General features: G+C 35.8%; 1 protein-coding gene across 2 annotated transcripts in view; it reads right to left on the bottom strand.

Annotated features, from left to right (window-relative positions):
• Positions 1 to 17,015, bottom strand: part of Tmtc2 (Transmembrane O-mannosyltransferase targeting cadherins 2) — a 635,056-nt gene extending 618,041 nt beyond the window's left edge. For both annotated transcript variants that reach the window (XM_085817680.1, XM_085817679.1), the window contains exon 1: positions 16,894 to 17,015. The gene's annotated coding sequence lies outside the window, so the exon portion shown is untranslated. The remainder of the gene's footprint in view (positions 1 to 16,893) is intronic.
• Between the last annotated feature and the right edge of the window lie 410 nt (positions 17,016 to 17,425).

Below are 17,425 nucleotides of genomic sequence, written 5' to 3'. Positions count from 1 at the left end.
GAAGTGACTGAGTAGATAAGGCTTATGAATCCTAGTAGTTCAACTCGGTTATAAATATCTGCAAATGGATTGGCTTCAAGGCCGCTTTTCTATGTGCAATGTGAAAACGAGGTAGTTTACTCTCGAAAGCCCTCCACGGATATATCCCTGCTGTAAGGCACCCTCCCCGAGTGCTTTGCCAAGATTAAACAAATCCAATTGAGTGTAAAATCAGCAAAAATGGCGAATAGCAGAGCTGTTACTTTATGCTTGATTTCACATTGTTTCAGATTATTTCATAGGTAATAAAATCGATCCGACTACTTCATATGTTTAAGGCTGAGTTAACTTAAACACTGCAAATTCTGTTATCTGGTACTACTGCTGGTGAAACCAGATACAATATTGTATGAAAATACATTTAACAAATTCTTAGCTATGAATCTTTCAGAATTTAACATTTGTCAAAATTCTGTTACCTATCAGCCTTAGAGCAGAAAGTGCGTGAGATACGCTCAGATATTTCAGGCCGAAATTTCTAAGTATTTAGGTTGAAATTCTCCCAGATGCTTTCAAGCATATAAGCTAACAGCGGCACTCTACTCCTTCTCAGCATGACGAAGCTCAGAACTCAGAATCGTAAACCAATAGTAGGAAGAGTCTGAATTTAATTCCTACGGTAACTAATTGCGAAGTCTTTGAGGTGCAGTTAGCGTATTATCGAAATTCTGCTCCTCAGACAGGCCTCATTCCCGGCTATATCCCTTCGTTTGATGTAGAAAGTCTTCAAAGAGTTTGTGGTTTCATCCGCACAGTTGCTTTCAAATGTCTCATTAGAAACCCTTACTTGCAGCGTTTATTCGTTATTTTCGTCTCTAAGCAGTTTGGTGGAAACTATTAAGCGACCATTAATTATCAGATAAGGATATATTAACCAATATTATTTCTAGCTGAATTTTAAGCCAAGTCTAATGCTATCTGCGTATTTTCGCAAGTGGTTTAACACGTTGATGGTCGCGCGCATTTTACATGGTTTGCCCACGACACGAGCATGAATTTTTTATTATGTGATGTATATTATGTCGAATTATTATCTACAGAAGATAAAGTGAGTTATATAATCGTGTTTAATGCATTTTTCGTGGTGGTGGTCACTGGTGACTCCCAACGCACTGTAGTCCATTTTGGCGATTTTTTTTAATCGTTATAGTATATTAATGGTATTATTTACAAATTTAACAGTATCGGTATTGACTGTAATTGTTACTATTGGTCACGTTGCTGGTCACCGGTGGCCCCCACGGCGCTGTAGCGAATTCCAGTGCCGGCCACGGGTGACCCCCACAGCAGTCAACATGTTAACTGCATAATTTACTTTCTTTCTTTCCACCGACAGCGAGGCAGCCGGTCCACTGGGTAGTTAGCATATCGGCCAGGTAGCCCCGCTGACGGAAATAACTTGAACAAAAGACACACTTATAAATACATATTGTGCTCAAGACGACTGCTGGGGGCAGTGCAAACAAATGCTGGACGAAGACGATAGCGCATGATGGAAGAAGGGTGCATTGCGGGCGTGAAGAACAATTCCAGTTACATATTTACAGAGTAATGGATAGGTGGTTACAAATACTAAAAGTAATAAGAAGTAAAATACTAGAAAGTAAAACAATGCATAAAATAAAAAAAAAGGCAAAACAGTGGAAACAATACATAAAATAAGGCAAAATACATAGTTCAAGGTTCATAATTCAAGGTTTACAGTTCAAGAAGATAAATATATACAGGGAATAAGAAAAGCCGAATAAGCTAACTTAAGATAAAATTAATTCGCTACAGGTACAGAGCATACAGGGGCTGTGCTGGTGACGAGGATGGTGGCTGAGAATTACTCCAGCCTGTCTGAGATTATGCGTGCAATGTTTATGCAATCGCATATGCGTTTCAATGCATTGCGATTTTTTGAAGTAGCTTCGGCCCATGCATGGATGTGGTTTGCTACTGGTTGCCTAAGATGATATTTAGCGGTCTCTCTGCAAGCGAACAGATAGTGGTCCGGATCTCCTACCATCCCGCATGAGCAATGCTCGTTTTCGCGTCGTCTGAAGCGATGCAGGTAAGTCATGAAGGGACCATGTCCTGTTAGATACTGAGTGAAGTGAGACGAGCCAGATTTTAGAAGCCGGCAGACTTTTGGAAAAAATCTGTAAACTCTTCTGCCGGTGGTTTCTGTCTCCCACAGATGTTGCCAACGTTTGAGTAATTCTCTCTCGAGCTCAGCTTTTAAGAACGAACCCGGGAGAGGCACGTCAAGTGTGCAAACGTGGGGGTCAGTTGCTGCTCTTTTGGCTATTGCATCTGCAATTTCATTACCCAGTATTCCAGTGTGGGCAGGTACCCACTGGAGTTCAGGCCTATAGTATTTAGGTGTTCTTAGTAAGAGTTTTTGTATGGCCCTGACGAGTGGATTTTTACTACATTTGCCTTGGATTGCCTGGAGGCTAGAGGCTGAGTCTGAATATATACTGGAATAGTTATTTTCCAGTGCGTAGACAAGTGCAGCTTTTAATGCAATCAGTTCAGCCTGAAAAACTGAGTTGTGGTGCTTAAGCTTTCTTTCCCAGGTCTTTAAGATTTGGTTCCCAAGTAGAACACAGTATCCGCTACCGGTGCCACATTCTCCTTTGGAACCATCGGTGTAGATTGCAGTGGCGTTGAACCACGTTGGTGACCTGCAGTTAATCGAGATATTGAATTCGGCCGGGTGGCAAGGTGGCTCGGGAATGCTTTGCTCATAGTCAGTGTAAACATAAGTCCTATCCCATAAACTTATTGTCTCTTTGAGTCGGAGCACTCGCACTATTGCACTCTCGCGCTGAGCTAAGAGATGCAGAGGCGGTAGTCCTGAAATCACGTTTAGAGCATTAGTGGGCGAGGTTTTATATCCTCGGGTAATGCTCAGGAGGAATGGTCTTTGTGCTGAGCGTAGCAGATTCTCCATTTTAGTAGTGATCGTTATGCCCCACATGGAGGCTCCATGTAGTGCAATACGTTCAGCAACTACAGAGTACCACGTCTTAAGCATCCTCGAAGAAACTCCCCATGTTGGTGCTGCTGTTCTGAGCATGGAATGAAATATCCTGTGAAGTCGTGCCTTGACCTCCTTTAAATGTGGCATCCAAGTCAATGTGTCGTCAATTATAACTCCAAGGTACCTCAAGTTTCTGACTATTTTAATATTTTTCCCATGAAGGTTGATGCACGGGGTTCTTCGATGGCGCTTACCTGGACAGATAAGCATATCTTGGGTTTTTGAGTTGGCAATAGTTAACTTATGGTCATTGGCCCATTTGGCCATCTTTTCCATTGCTTGTTGTGCCCTAGTGTCATATGCGTTGCGGCTGTGCCCTTTGGTTACCAGCAAAAAGTCATCGGCATAAGCCAGTATTTCCGTGTGAGGATCTGTGTTAAAGAGGGTCAGCGCTGTGTCCACTACAAGATCCCAGAGCAGTGGACCCAGACAAGATCCTTGAGGACAGCCTCTATTGATGGAACGTGAGTGTACTCCTGCGTCCGTAGTGGCTTGTAAGCGGCGATCACTTAGGTAGCTGTAAATAAGGTCAAAGAGAATCTTAGGGCTACCCATGTCCTGTAATCTCTTCAGTACATCGGGCCACCACAACGAGTCGAAAGCGCCCTGTATATCCACAGAGATAATGAGACTATGTTGGTTATTTATTCTGTTATTTGCTATTAATTTTCGTAGGTGCTGCAGCGCGTGATCCACCGATCTGCCAGGAATGAAGCCGTATTGTTTGTCATTTATGCTTTGTCCAGACAGGATATAGTGTTTAAGTCTTTGAAGGACGACTCTTTCTAGTACTTTACCCAAGGCAGGAAGAAGGCAAATAGGTCGGTAAGACGTTGGTACATTAGGGTCTTTTTTCGCTTTGAGGAAGAGCACCACCTCACCAAGTTTCGTGCCGGCTGGGAAATATCTGTTGCGCCAACATGCAGTGATGTAGGCATGCAGTAACTCCGGATGCATACTGTTAATGGCTTGCAGAATGCCATTATCTATCCCATCAGGACCTGGTGCTTTATTGGTGTTTAACGCTTTAACAATGTCATCATGCATAATTTACTAGCAGATTATATTGATTACTCAAGCTCTAAACTCAGAACAATTTTTCTAAGAAAATTTTAAAAAGTAAATTAATATGCATATGCCGCCCAAACGGAATAGTGGGTAAACGACGCTAACTGCTGAACCGAAGGGCGCGAGTTAGAATCCTGGAGAAGGCACGGATGTTTGTAAATGCATAGTGTCTGTGACGCAAGGAGGCACTCTAAATATTAGGCAACCCGAAAGTCCTCTGGAGAGGTTGGCGGAAAAGGAAAAGAGATGGGAGACGCTCTGATCCGTCCTCCCGCGCTGGTTTCCATCAAAACTGGGGGGAGGGGCGGAACTGAGCAAAGACGTGCTGTCACCTGTATAGTACTCAAGACTCTTGCCAACGACAGGCGCAATCTTAAACCCCTTGCCAAGATGAATTTCGTGGACTTGTTCTGTGTGTCACCGTCAAACAAGTGAGATAAGTTACTAAAACAATAATAACAAAATGTATATTATTTTGGATGATAAAATGCAGATGTTTTAATCAAAATCACCCTGCCTGCATAGAGATTGCAATAAAACAGATAAGCTATTTACGCATCTGTTACTTCGTTCCAAATGCTTATGTTGCTGTTTTAACATTATAAGTTATTTCTCCCGCCTTCCTAGCGTGCCTTCGTGGTGTAGCGGTTCTTGCACGCAGGGCCGGTATACCAGAGGTTCGTGGTTCGATTCCTGGCAAAGGCGATTGCTCATTTTTCATTTGCCTGCTTCTAAAAAATCCTAATATCTCTACAACATCAATAACTTAAAAAAAAATTATTAGAGCTTTTAGTTCAATAGAAAACATTCAGTAAGATACGAAAAGCCACTCTTTGTCAACTGGAATTCGATGACATTTTTCTAATAAAATTAGAATGAAAAAATTGAGTTTTAATAAATCATAATGAATACATGCATTTTTTTACTTCACATTCACTTGAGTATAACAAATTATTTCAATGTGTAATTTAAATTCAGTATGCACAGGTGACATTTTTCTTTTTTTTTTTCCGACCAGATATTTATTTTTTCCATGTTTCCATTACGCTAACATCGAGTAATATCGGTCAGATTTACCAAGTAATTAATCACACATTTTTTTTCAGAAGTAAAAATTTTAATGAAAAAGATTATCATCAAACCTTTATCTATCCTTGCAATGACTTGCAATCCCAATGACCTCCTCCTTTGCGTTTTTTTATGCTACTGAACAACCGATCTACCCAAGTTCGCTTCCATATCACTAATACGCTATTTTGGTTAGATCTACTGAGTCACAAATGCTTGTTTGGGATATTTATTCTTTAAAGTGATGATCGTTGTCTGAGATTTTTTAAGCGTCAATGGTTAGTAAACCTGTCATAACTCACTGTACCTTTCAATTGTTTATTCAAACAATAACTGTTTCAGAGAAATTCGAATGATTGGACTTTCCTGACCGCCTGAATTTGATCAACTTCGTCTTTTTGTAAAATAACTCGCAATATTTTTATTTCAATTTTATTTATTTTTTAGTTTTTGAAGTCAAGAAGAAAACTCGGATATTACATCTGTGGATTTGATGGAATCAAATAACATCATTAGTCTTTTCAGCTTGTTTTTCAAGTTTTAGTTTTTTCTCATTATCCTGGGCAAGTTTCAGATCGTATAATGTACCAGACATAGCAACGAATTATGCAAGGGATTTATAGCCAATAAGTTTTTTGCTTACAACGCAGTACACAATAAAGTAAAATATATAAGAAAATATATAAGAAATATATAATAAAGCTGCAGCAAAGCGGTGGATATGTTTATGTTGCGGTATATTAAGGCTCACGGTACTACTTTGGTAGACGGCTGCACGGATTTTCGGCGATTTCATGGTGGTGCAATTTTTGGCGAGGTTTTTACGACCGTCAACCATCTTGAAAAACGCTGTTTTTACGTATTTTACGCATAGTAAAGTATTCGAATCTTTAAAAAATAAATATCGTTAAAAATAATGAATTAATTTTTTGTTGAAAACGTCATTTTTTAAGATGGCAGGCTAATGTAAATAAATACATTTACTACGTGTATAAAATACTAAAATAAGGTTAAATTATTATTTTATATAGCAAAGAAATAGAATAAAAACACCGCTGTAAAAACATTGCGCCAACGTTTAATTTAAAATATTACTTAAATTGAATATCGAATTAAAAACATCATACCAACGTTTAAATAATTTTAATATTTAACAGCCATAAATAATGCTTGAAATATAAGATTAAATTTGTAGAGATTAAAATCAATTACTTTTAAAGTAAGGTGACGTCATTCATTACATCACTCACAACATAAAATTATATAAAATACCATAAACAATGAAATATTTACTTCAAGTGAAAATGCAAAATTAAATTGATTTTTAATATTTAGAAGCCATAAATAATATTTAAAACACGGAATTTAAGCATAATAAAGCGCATTATTTTTTAAATAAAATGACAACAAATAACTTGTCCAGCAATGGGTTTACCATAAGTCGTATCGCTCGCCAAAAAAAAAAAAAAAAAAAAAAAAAAAAAAAACGCCAAAATCCGTGCAACCGTCTACCAAAATAGCACCAGACTAACGACACAAAAATGATCTTTGAAAGCATAATCATTTCATAAACACAGAAATATGCATCGATTAAACGCATCATCATACTTTTCATTTATACACACATGTCCAAAATTTTCACATGAGTGACTTTTTTGCGTGTATAGAGCTAATGACATTTTAATGGAGACAAATATGGCAAGCTATTTGCTAATGTTGCTCCAAAAGTTTCTTTCGTTGTATTAATAAGCAAAATATTTTGTGTTTCATGTTTGGTTACTGAGTTTTGTGTGACTAGTTTTACTCTGCTATCTTTTGTTTCTACGGAACCAGCATGCTAGCTTTAAAACATTTTTATAATTTGTTTCCAATAGTACACTGTTACAACATTTATTGAATTAAACATAATTCTACAATAAAGCAAACAACAACAAAAAATAATAGTAATAAAAAATTTTAAATTACATCCAAAGGGGCGTTTTTTTAATAATTTTTTGTGTTACATTTAATTATTAAAAATCACGTTCTTCACACTTAAACTATAAACTTCAGTTCAACAGCAGTATCACAAAATAGTTTTTAAATGAGCATATCCCCCTTTAGAATTTCCAATACAGAGTCTCGCGCGTTGGAGATAAAAATGTTTTTTGTACAACGTTGCCAATGCTCGCTTTGAAATCTTTGAGCTTGTTAATCAAAAATTCGTTAAAAGTTTACAAGTCGATAATAAAACAAAGTCCAAATTTCAAATTTGGGATTCCGCATGGCCACATTCGTAGGAGGATTACGTCATTCAAAATTCGATGGCTCTATGCACCGCTATTTTATCACAATGCGAGAAATATGCATACATTTATGCAGATTTTTCATTATTTAATTTCTTCAAATATAATGCAGGACTCTAACATTGGGTGGCAACAGTTTGAAAAGTGAAACGGACATTTATAATGAACCAACGCAAAATGGCAAAACGAAAACAATAAGCCGTCAGGGACAAAGCCCCTTTGGACTAATAATTAAACATCGACAAAAAAAGATAATAATAATTTATAAAAGATAAGATTACAAAGTCACATAAAATAGCGTCACACAAAATAACTGCCCATAACTGCGTCACATAAAATAGCTGCGAACAAAAACTTAACGCAAGATAAAATAATAAACATACTTTTGGATGTAATAAATCTAATAAGAATTTTTGTAAAAATCACACCTAGAGCTGTCCACCTCTAACTGTAAAACAGCAATTCTAACAACGTGATTAGCGATTTACTAAACTATTTTGTTGTGATCTTGTTGTGACTATATAGAGTCATTAGGGGTTTTAATGCTGGATTCGTTAAAAATGAGTAGTGCCCTAGCCAGGATTCGAATTCCGTACCTCCTAAATACGCATCGAGTGGGCTTCCAGTTACTGCACGAAGGCATGCAGGAAGGAGAGAGAAAATGCCTTATAATTAATCATCCTGCTTTAAAGATAATCTGCATCATGTTGACGATCTCATCGTGGTCAGGACAATAACAGCTCCGTCTGTTGTTGGTTAATATCGTAAGTACTGTATAGGTGACAGAAAGAATTTGTCCAGTTCTGCCCCAGTTTTGATAAGAAACTGCCCGGAGAATGGATCCATGGATTTTCTGCACCTATTCGTCCATCACGAGCTCTCGAGAAGACGTTAAGGTAAGCAGTATTTTAAGTGCCCTCATTCAGCTGTAGAGACAATAGGCTTTTTTGGAAGCAGAAGACTTGAAAAATGAGCAATATCTTCTACGGGAATCGAACCACGGACCTCTGAAATACGCGCCCAGCGTGCAGACCACTGCACCACGAAGGCACGTTAAGAAAGCAGGAGATTCTTATATACTACCCCCTTTTTAAAGGGCAACTGGGGTTTAGGGGATCCAATCGCTAAATTCTGGGTGTGGAGAATCACCATCCAAAACCCTTTTAGTTCGGGCCCCACTGTAGAGACATTAGGATTTTTTGGAAGCAGAAGACTTGAAAAATGAGCAACATTTTCGCCGGGAATCGGACCACGAACCACTGGAGTACGCTTCCAGCGTGCAGACCACTACACAACGATGGCACGCTAAGAAGGCGGAAGAAATACGCTATACAGCAAATACATTATGTAATTGGAAACACCCATGCCTTCTCCAGAATTAGAACCTATCACAGTCGGCTTCCCTACCATCATTCAGAACAGGATGATAAACGTGTTATTGCAAAGAGAAGATTTTAATAAAAGATACAGATTATAAAATTATGGTTCAATATGCTGAAAATATGGAGCAGAAATTAGAATATGTCTGTCAAATACAATTATCGCTTTCTAGTGATAAAAGACAAATAGGACCTGACGTTATCATGTTGGTAAAAGACGTTACGACTGTTCATCAATGCTAGTCGTTTTCCGTTATTGTTTCCTGCATAGAGCAACATTTTTTCTAAATTAATATTTTCTCGTTAAATAGTTCCTAATAAATGGCAGTCTTCCAATTCCACAAAACTGTTGTTAAAGCATTCTGTGGGGCAAGACCAGGCCTTGCTACAATCAAAGGGTAATTATGCTTCACCAAGAGCCTTTAACATTATCATATTAAATCCAGGTTTCATCCTCAGTAACTGATCTCTTCAAAAAATGGCCTTTCTTGTTTTGTCGACGAAACAAATAACACATGTAAAAATAGTTAAAAAGTGTTTTCTCTGTTAACTTACGCAGAATGCGTAATTCAAAGCGACTGACGTAGCCAATCTTTCTGAAACGATTGCGCGCCGTTGTTCCGGAATGTTTAGAGCATCTGATTGTTCTCGAACAGAATATCACAGGTTTTCGCCAACCTTGGCCTTAATGGGGTATGCGTCTATGATAAAAATTTGACCGCTAGGGTCATCATTTTCCAGATTAAAGTTACCAGCTCGAACATCCTAAACCAAATGCTAACTTGCTGAACATACATAGGGTAAATTCCGTTCACAATATTATCAGCATGTCTGCCTTTTTTTAAATAATGCAGCATTACCTGTCTCAAATGCCTTCTTCGATTGTCGTATTTGAAGGCATTTGAAAGGGTGAGTAAAACTCTTCATTGCGAATAAAAGGTACTCTAGAATGATTAAACATCGACTGAAAAAAAAAAAAAAAAAAAAAAAAAAAAAAAATCTGAAATGTTTCAGATTTTAAATTACGTCCAAAGGGGCGTTTTTTAACATTTTGTGTGTTACCTTTCTTTATTAAATATCATGTTCCTCGCACTTAAACCATAAGATCCAGTGCAACAGCAATATCGCAAAATAGTTTTAAAACGAGCATATCTTTAGAATTTCCGATACAGAGACTCACGCGCTGGAGATAAAAATGTTTTTTCTGCACAACGTTGCCATTCTCGCTTTGAAATCCTTGAGTTTGTTAATCAAAAATTCGTCAAAGTTTTAAAAAATAGGAAATCGATCATAAAACAAATTTCAAATTTCAAATTTGGTCTTCCACATGCTCATATTCGTTGGAGGTTTACGTTATTCAAAATTCGATGACTCTATGTACCGTTATTTTATGACAATGTGAGAAATATACATACATTTACGCAGATTTTCATTATTTAATTTCTTCAAATATAATGCAGGACTCTAACATTTTATGGCAACAGTTTGAAAAGTGAACCGACATTTATCCGTCCGACGCAAAATGCCAAAACGAAACTAATAGTCCTTCGGGATTCAAATCCCTTTGGACTAAAAACAATAATAATAACTTCTAAGAGATAAGATTACAATGTTATATAACTGCGTCACATAAAATAGCTGCGTGCAAAACATAATTTTCTGGAAAAATTTAATATTTTCAGAACCTAACTCAAGTTAAATTAATAAATATGCTTTCGGATATAAAAAGTCAAGTAAGAATTTTTATAAAAATTACACACAGGAGTTGCGTATAAGCGTAGGATGAAGGAAATGAACAGTCATTCCTCATTCAATATGTGTTCTCAAGAGGGGATAAGTCCACCTCGAACTCTAAAGCAGCGGTTATAACGTCGTAAGTAGATCGTTACTAAGCGCTTTTGGAGTTCCGAGACAGGCTGCCATTCTTCTTTAGAACACAATCTAGACCATGCTTGATTTTCAAAACATAATTGGGGATTCGGGTTTTTCTTCGTATAATGCTCCATATGTGCTCCTTGAAGCTGAGATCTAGCCAGCATGCTGACCAATCTATTCGACGGACATCCTCTTCACACAAGATACTATTCTTACTCTGTTCCGATGAAGCTTACTATTTTCAATAACAAGCAAACATTGAGATCAATAGCCTCTTTATAATAGCGGTTCTACATGATGGTGTCATACTCCGACACCTGTAGCTTAGTACTACATCCATGAGTCATGAAGCTGACCAGTTATATCATTTTCCCATAAATAAACAGAGTAAAAATTGTAGGTGTAGAAGGAAAGTTATAGCTTTCAAAGTATTTCCCTCCTTGTAAGACATTATATCATTATCCGTTCTTTCATGCCGAATGAATTATCTGCTAGAACCCGATTTCACAATGACCCAAAGAACACATCTTACCGGAGAACAAGCCATTGGCTCATTGTTACATCATCCAATTTTGGTGGCTTTGACACTACCGTAAACGCCTTCTACAATGTTCTCTAAATACTGCCACACAAACATCGGTCTTCGAGCACATATGAAACTGAAATGTCGAGCCATAGTTCGACGGAATATACAGATCTAGAGTTTACCTATTATAGTACATCATGCAATCCCATGTACACTCGCATCCATTATTTATTATAATTAATGATTTAGGACAGGGTTTCTTTAACTTTTTTCAGTCGCGATCCCTTTTTATCACTGAGATTTTTTTGCGATCCTCAGGACCCCATAATATTTATAAAAATTTGTGGGACTCCCCATAAGTATGGCGCAAATCCGACACACAAGTGAGTAAAACTGTCAGTTTTTTCACTTTTACTGTAATATACTATTACAATTTTAGGTCATTAATTTATAATTTTAAGACATAGAACAATGTGAAAATTTAAAATAAATAACAGACGAAATGACAGCGTCACGTGTAAAGCAGGTAAATGAACGTTTATATTATAAAAAGAATGCGTTGAAACGTTTTCATTTTTTTGTTTGTATTATCTTATCTTTATCTGTTTTCAGATACATTGTGTAAAAATATTTGGTAATTGTAAAATTAATATAAGTTAAAGAAATATCAAAACTGCTAAAAATTTTGGCGACCCCCTTGGGAGTCACGACCAACAGTTTAAGAAACCCTGATTTAGGACATAAAGAAATTACAGTACAGTTTCAATACAATTTGAAATTCACAAATTAAATTGAACATCTGTTTTGGTGTAAGAAAAATATAACAAGTAACAGATAAACATAATGAGATAAATATAAGTACTGGAAACACAAGGTTATAATGAACTGTATTAATAATACTAAAGAGGTGACCACAGGTTATTACAGATGTAAAATGTTATTAAAGTTTATTAAGTTGATAAGTGGCATCCTTTTGAGCATATTCACAAGATGTAAGAATTCATTAAATTTATGCAGTTTGAGAACTCGTACTTGACATAAGTCTAGACCGTAGGAAGAGAGCCGTCGCATGAATATTTAAAAACTTCTGATATTGACATCTTGAATTAAAAACCTTTGCAAGGCTAGGAGATCAAGATACAACGACCTTCTACAAAGCACTTTAAGCATATTCAGAACTTGAAATACTGCCTAAAGCATGGAGAGAATACTTTTGCGCTCCACACTCTATCGTAAGTACAGTGATTATGACAGCTTTAATCCTTCCGTCTCTAAAATCCTCTATACTATGTCTCCGTGATATAACAAAAATTTCATGTTATATATTTATCATTTCATGTTCAGATATTCTGATTAACGCTGTTGAAAAGGAGAACTAATTTTCGAGTTACTAAGGGACCACCATACAAAAGAATCACACGTACTTTATATATAGCAACAATCTGATTCATTGTAGCCCTCCATGGAATGGATCCTAGGGTTTTTTAACCCTATTTATTTACCACCAAACTACTCGGGAGCATTTTCGGTTGACTAGTATTTTAAGTGCCCTCATACTGCACAAACACTATGCAAAACATGCATGGCTTCTCAGAGATCCGAATGTGGGCATAACAAAACGGCAGCCACCATCGTTAACTATTTTGATTTTGGAGGCTTAACATATCTTCAGGTTCAGGTTGAAGCAAGGCCGACACCTGTGCCTACAGGTGATGGGTCCAAATTACCTTATACCAAAAGAGTCTTGACGATTATATTCCGGATAATTATTAATTCTGTGAACGTAATTCAGAATTATTTATCTGTTGACTGCCATGGACGAGTGTACTCATCACATGAGTTGAATGGTCATCAGTAACATAGACAATGGTACACTGAAAAGTTTTTTGATAACAGATGGTATTGCCAGTACTGTCAATACATTAATACTCGTACTGCAAATACATATATAAATTCATTTCGTAATGAGCGGTGAAGTAGAACGTAGCAGTCAACTGGTCAAATTAATTACAATAGGCTGTGGTAACTCAGGAGGGTTAAACTAATTGCTGAGTAATGCTGTTATCTATTGTGGTCTTCTGCGCCTATTGTAAGACGTTACATATACTGAATAAGTTGTACTCAATAATCTGATTGCGATGGTGTATAATTTTATTTCCCTTAAACCCGATATAATTTAGATCATGATTACATGCAGAACAAATCATCTTAACACATTTACCGTATTGCAGTGCAGTTCAGAGTGCTGTTTCCTTTACTTTTTAAATTTATCGTAAGTATCATTTACCTGAATATACTGCAGAACATGCTTAAGGCTTACTTTTGTAAAACTCTTAAAACTAGAAGCAAAGCAAGTTAGAAAAGATTGTTTTTTCTAAGATTTTTTAATATTGATTTTGTTTTTTATAGTGAAGTACTAGGACGAAAAGTTAAATATAATCTTATGCATGGCAAAATTTTAAAACGTATTTCTTGATATAAAAGTAGAAGTTTTAGAATGTTCTGCCTTATACAGTATTTACTTCTAAATCTGACTACAAAATTTTGGCTAACGAAAAGTTTATTCTTCTGAAGATTAAGGAATAGAATTGCTTTACACCAAAGAAAAACAGATAGCTTTTATTCTTTACAATGGCAATTCTTTCAAAATTTAGTAATATTAGTTCTGTAAATCGTAAATTATAAACATTGCTCCCTAATAATGAAACAATAAATAATATATATTAAATTAAATTTTTGTAACGAAAGACTCAAGCTTCAACAGATAAATGACATTAAATCATATATCTGTAGCGAGGTCTGAAATTTTAATAACTTAAATTTATGCACGTATTGCAAGTACTTCATTAAACGAATTTAACATAATAGTACGCAAGCCTTAAAGAGTTAACTGTATTACCTTCTGCTGGAATTCTGAAATGACTTCTCAATTCCTAAGAATTCTATATTTTAGACTGCATCTCCTTATCAGTTCTATAATGCTAGGTAAGTATATCTACCGAAAAGCTACATAATCTTGATATATCTATCGAAGAATGACGTTAATATGCAAAAAACTGGATTTATATTTTTACTAGCGAAAGTACCGATGCCAGTTAAGCTAGGTTGAGAGTAATGTATCTAACAACAGAGAGAACGATATCGCTGTAATCCTTCTCCAATAACGATGGAATAAAGTACGATTCATAGTCATATATTTTCCAGTCTGATGCGATATGGAACCCACATAAAAAAATTCCTTAGACAAATAAACGAATTCTGTCTCATTATATCAGCAACAATGGCACGCAGTTTTCATTGATTTTAGTCTTTCTAATCAAATGGTCGTAAAACGCTCAAGTTCCATTCAATATTTTGGTTAATTTTAGTGGTTAAATGTGGCAAAAATTGATCACGATTAAAAATCAATAACGCGAACAAACACACAAACAGACATTCTTCTTTTTATATATATATATATATATAGGTTTTGTAAAACTTACAAATTTTTGATTAACAAACTGGATTTGAAACAATTGAAAACGAGCAGTGACAACACTTATCGAAATAAAACATTTTTGTCTCCAACGTGCGAAGCTGTTACCACTCGGAAACATGATTGTGAAAACTAGCGATTTCAGAGTTTTTAAGTAATATCTCGTCTGATTAAAGACGTAAGGAAATTGGAACGGTCGAAATGGCTTTTCACAAATTTTTGGAATCGGGAATAATATATTTAATATTTAGCAATGCTATTTTTATTTCATTGTAAAACTTAGAAATTTTTTATTAACAACCTCAACGATTTGAAATACAGATGTTAACATAAGCCAGCTTCAAATGAACCTTGTGAACATGTAACCATTTTGCTGCCTAAATTGATTAAGTGATAATTGAACTTCAGTGATTTCTCCATTGATCTTATCCATGATCATCATCTGAATAGATTCTCCCTTGACACCTCTAAGCCATTTATTTCTATAGTATTTTCGTAAGTTCAGGTGAACCATTTGTAATTTGAAAATAGTGTACTGTAAGCGAAACAAATGAATTTAATTTACTAAATTCATTCTAACATTCCACATCTTCTGTTTTAAAGCTTTCCATTTGAAAAACTGTAGTTATTATTATTTTCCCTGTACTGCAATTTTCTCTGATTCATTTTGAAAGAAATAAATTAAAATCACATAGGAAAATTATTGAGATCAATTAATAATTTTATTGAAATTATTAAGAGAAATTATTAAGATTATCAGTAGGTAAATACATTAAAATTACTTTTAATATTAATTTAGTGTTTTCAGAATTAGTGTTTAATTAATATCTTAGCTGATTAAAGTCGTACGAAGATGGGAATAATCAAAATGGTTTCCCACTATTTTTGGAATCAGGAATTACGTATTTAATGTTTGGCAATTCTACTTTTATTTCATTGTAAAACTTAGAGATTTTTTATTTATAAACTCTACGATTTGAAAGCGAGCAGTGGCAACATCTTTCGAAATAAAGCAGATTTTCATCTCCAGCTTACGAGACTGTTGCCACTCGGAAAAATGAGGGAGAAAATAATCGTTTTTCAGAGTTTATAATTAATACTTCTGATTTTAGCTAATTTTGTTTGGAAAAAATTGGACGTTTTTTATTTACCGGACTCTAAAAGAATTGCAGAAACTTTGGCGACGATAGCTATAGTAGTGACTGAATTAATCGCGAACAAACACACAAACAGACATTTTTCATTACATATATATAGATAGAGAGATTTATTGCTGTACAATCATTTTCTGAGCATAAGTGTTAGTATACATTTAATGTAGAAAAGCTCACTATGAAATTTTTGGGTGTTTAAATATAGGGTTATAGGGTTTAAATAAATTCCTGCTGTACCTGAAGCAGTTTCTAAGATACTAACACTAACATTACCAGACACAACCATCGAGCCTAGAACGTGATAAGTTTAACGGTGCTCAAATATCGCTTCTGCATGAATTAAGGTTTTCAGTTAAAATATTCTCGAAATAAGACTCGGTTTGCTGATATACAAAGTTTATCATATTAATATTTAGCAGGGAATGGAAGAAAAATGAAGTTCATCATAATTTTCTTTGACTCTTCTTATTATCTGTGCATTCAAAGAGTACTAAAATAAAATTTATTCGTTTTGTTTCTATTTTTAATTCGTACGGACAGTAAAAATGTCATTTTCATGTCACTCAAAAGAATATATTGAATGGATAAACACAGAAAATGTTGACTGAGAGACAAAAGTGCGATAAAGTAAGTTGCATATGGTTAAGTTTTTACCTAACGAAATCGGTTTAGTTTCACAGAATGTAATCGAAAGGTAAGGCTTCTAATCTGCAAAATAATAAAAGCAGCTTTCAGGTATAGATTTCTAGCACTATATAAATGTATTTTCGAAGCTTTGCCGCGCATACCCACGTGCTTTTGGAAGTCTGTAAAAAGAGAACCGAATGCCGCAATCCGCAGTTACATTTTCCCGAGACTCCTAACCCGAAACACAATTCCAACCAATGAAACTCTTCTTTTCCTTGCTCGAACAGAGACAGGAAGAAAGGGCGAATGAACAAAATAAAAATGGAGACTGTATAAACATGCAAAATAGAGGGGTAACTAACTCACCTGTATTACTTCTCGAATCCTTTAACGGAGCACCGGCGAGGAGAGTTGGGGGTGTCAGAAGAAGGTGAGCCACATTCGCCTGCAGCGATCGGCGGCATTCTATGACATGGAAGGCACTCGTGGTGGCATCGGTAGCATCTTCGCCACTGGTGGCGCCCTCCTGCGGAGAAGGGAGGTACCTTTCATCTCTTTTCCCTTTTCCTACAGGCAGTCGCTCATGGTCGCGTGCCTCTGTTTGACATGGGTAAACTTGCGCTCTCAGATTTTGGCAACAGGGCAATTCGCTTAATTTTTCGTAAGAAGAGTGATTGCTAAACGTAACCAAAGCCACAAAGGCATTTCTTTGATAAAATCAATCAAATTTGTTGCTTTCAAAACCTAAACTTGTTTAAATTATACCATTACTGTTAAAGAAAGGGGGAAAAAATCTGAACCGTTATCTGTGTTACCTTTATTTATTAAATATCATGTTTTTCGAACTTAGACCACATAAAATTCAATTCAACAACAATATCGCAAAATATTTAAAAAC

The sequence above is a fragment of the Stegodyphus dumicola genome, chromosome 5 (genome assembly GCF_044657685.1).
Source record: "Stegodyphus dumicola isolate Sdum_Otavi_A_Nest chromosome 5, ASM4465768v1".
NCBI lineage: Eukaryota > Metazoa > Arthropoda > Arachnida > Araneae > Eresidae > Stegodyphus > Stegodyphus dumicola.
This window is presented reverse-complemented; position numbering and strand designations above follow the sequence as displayed.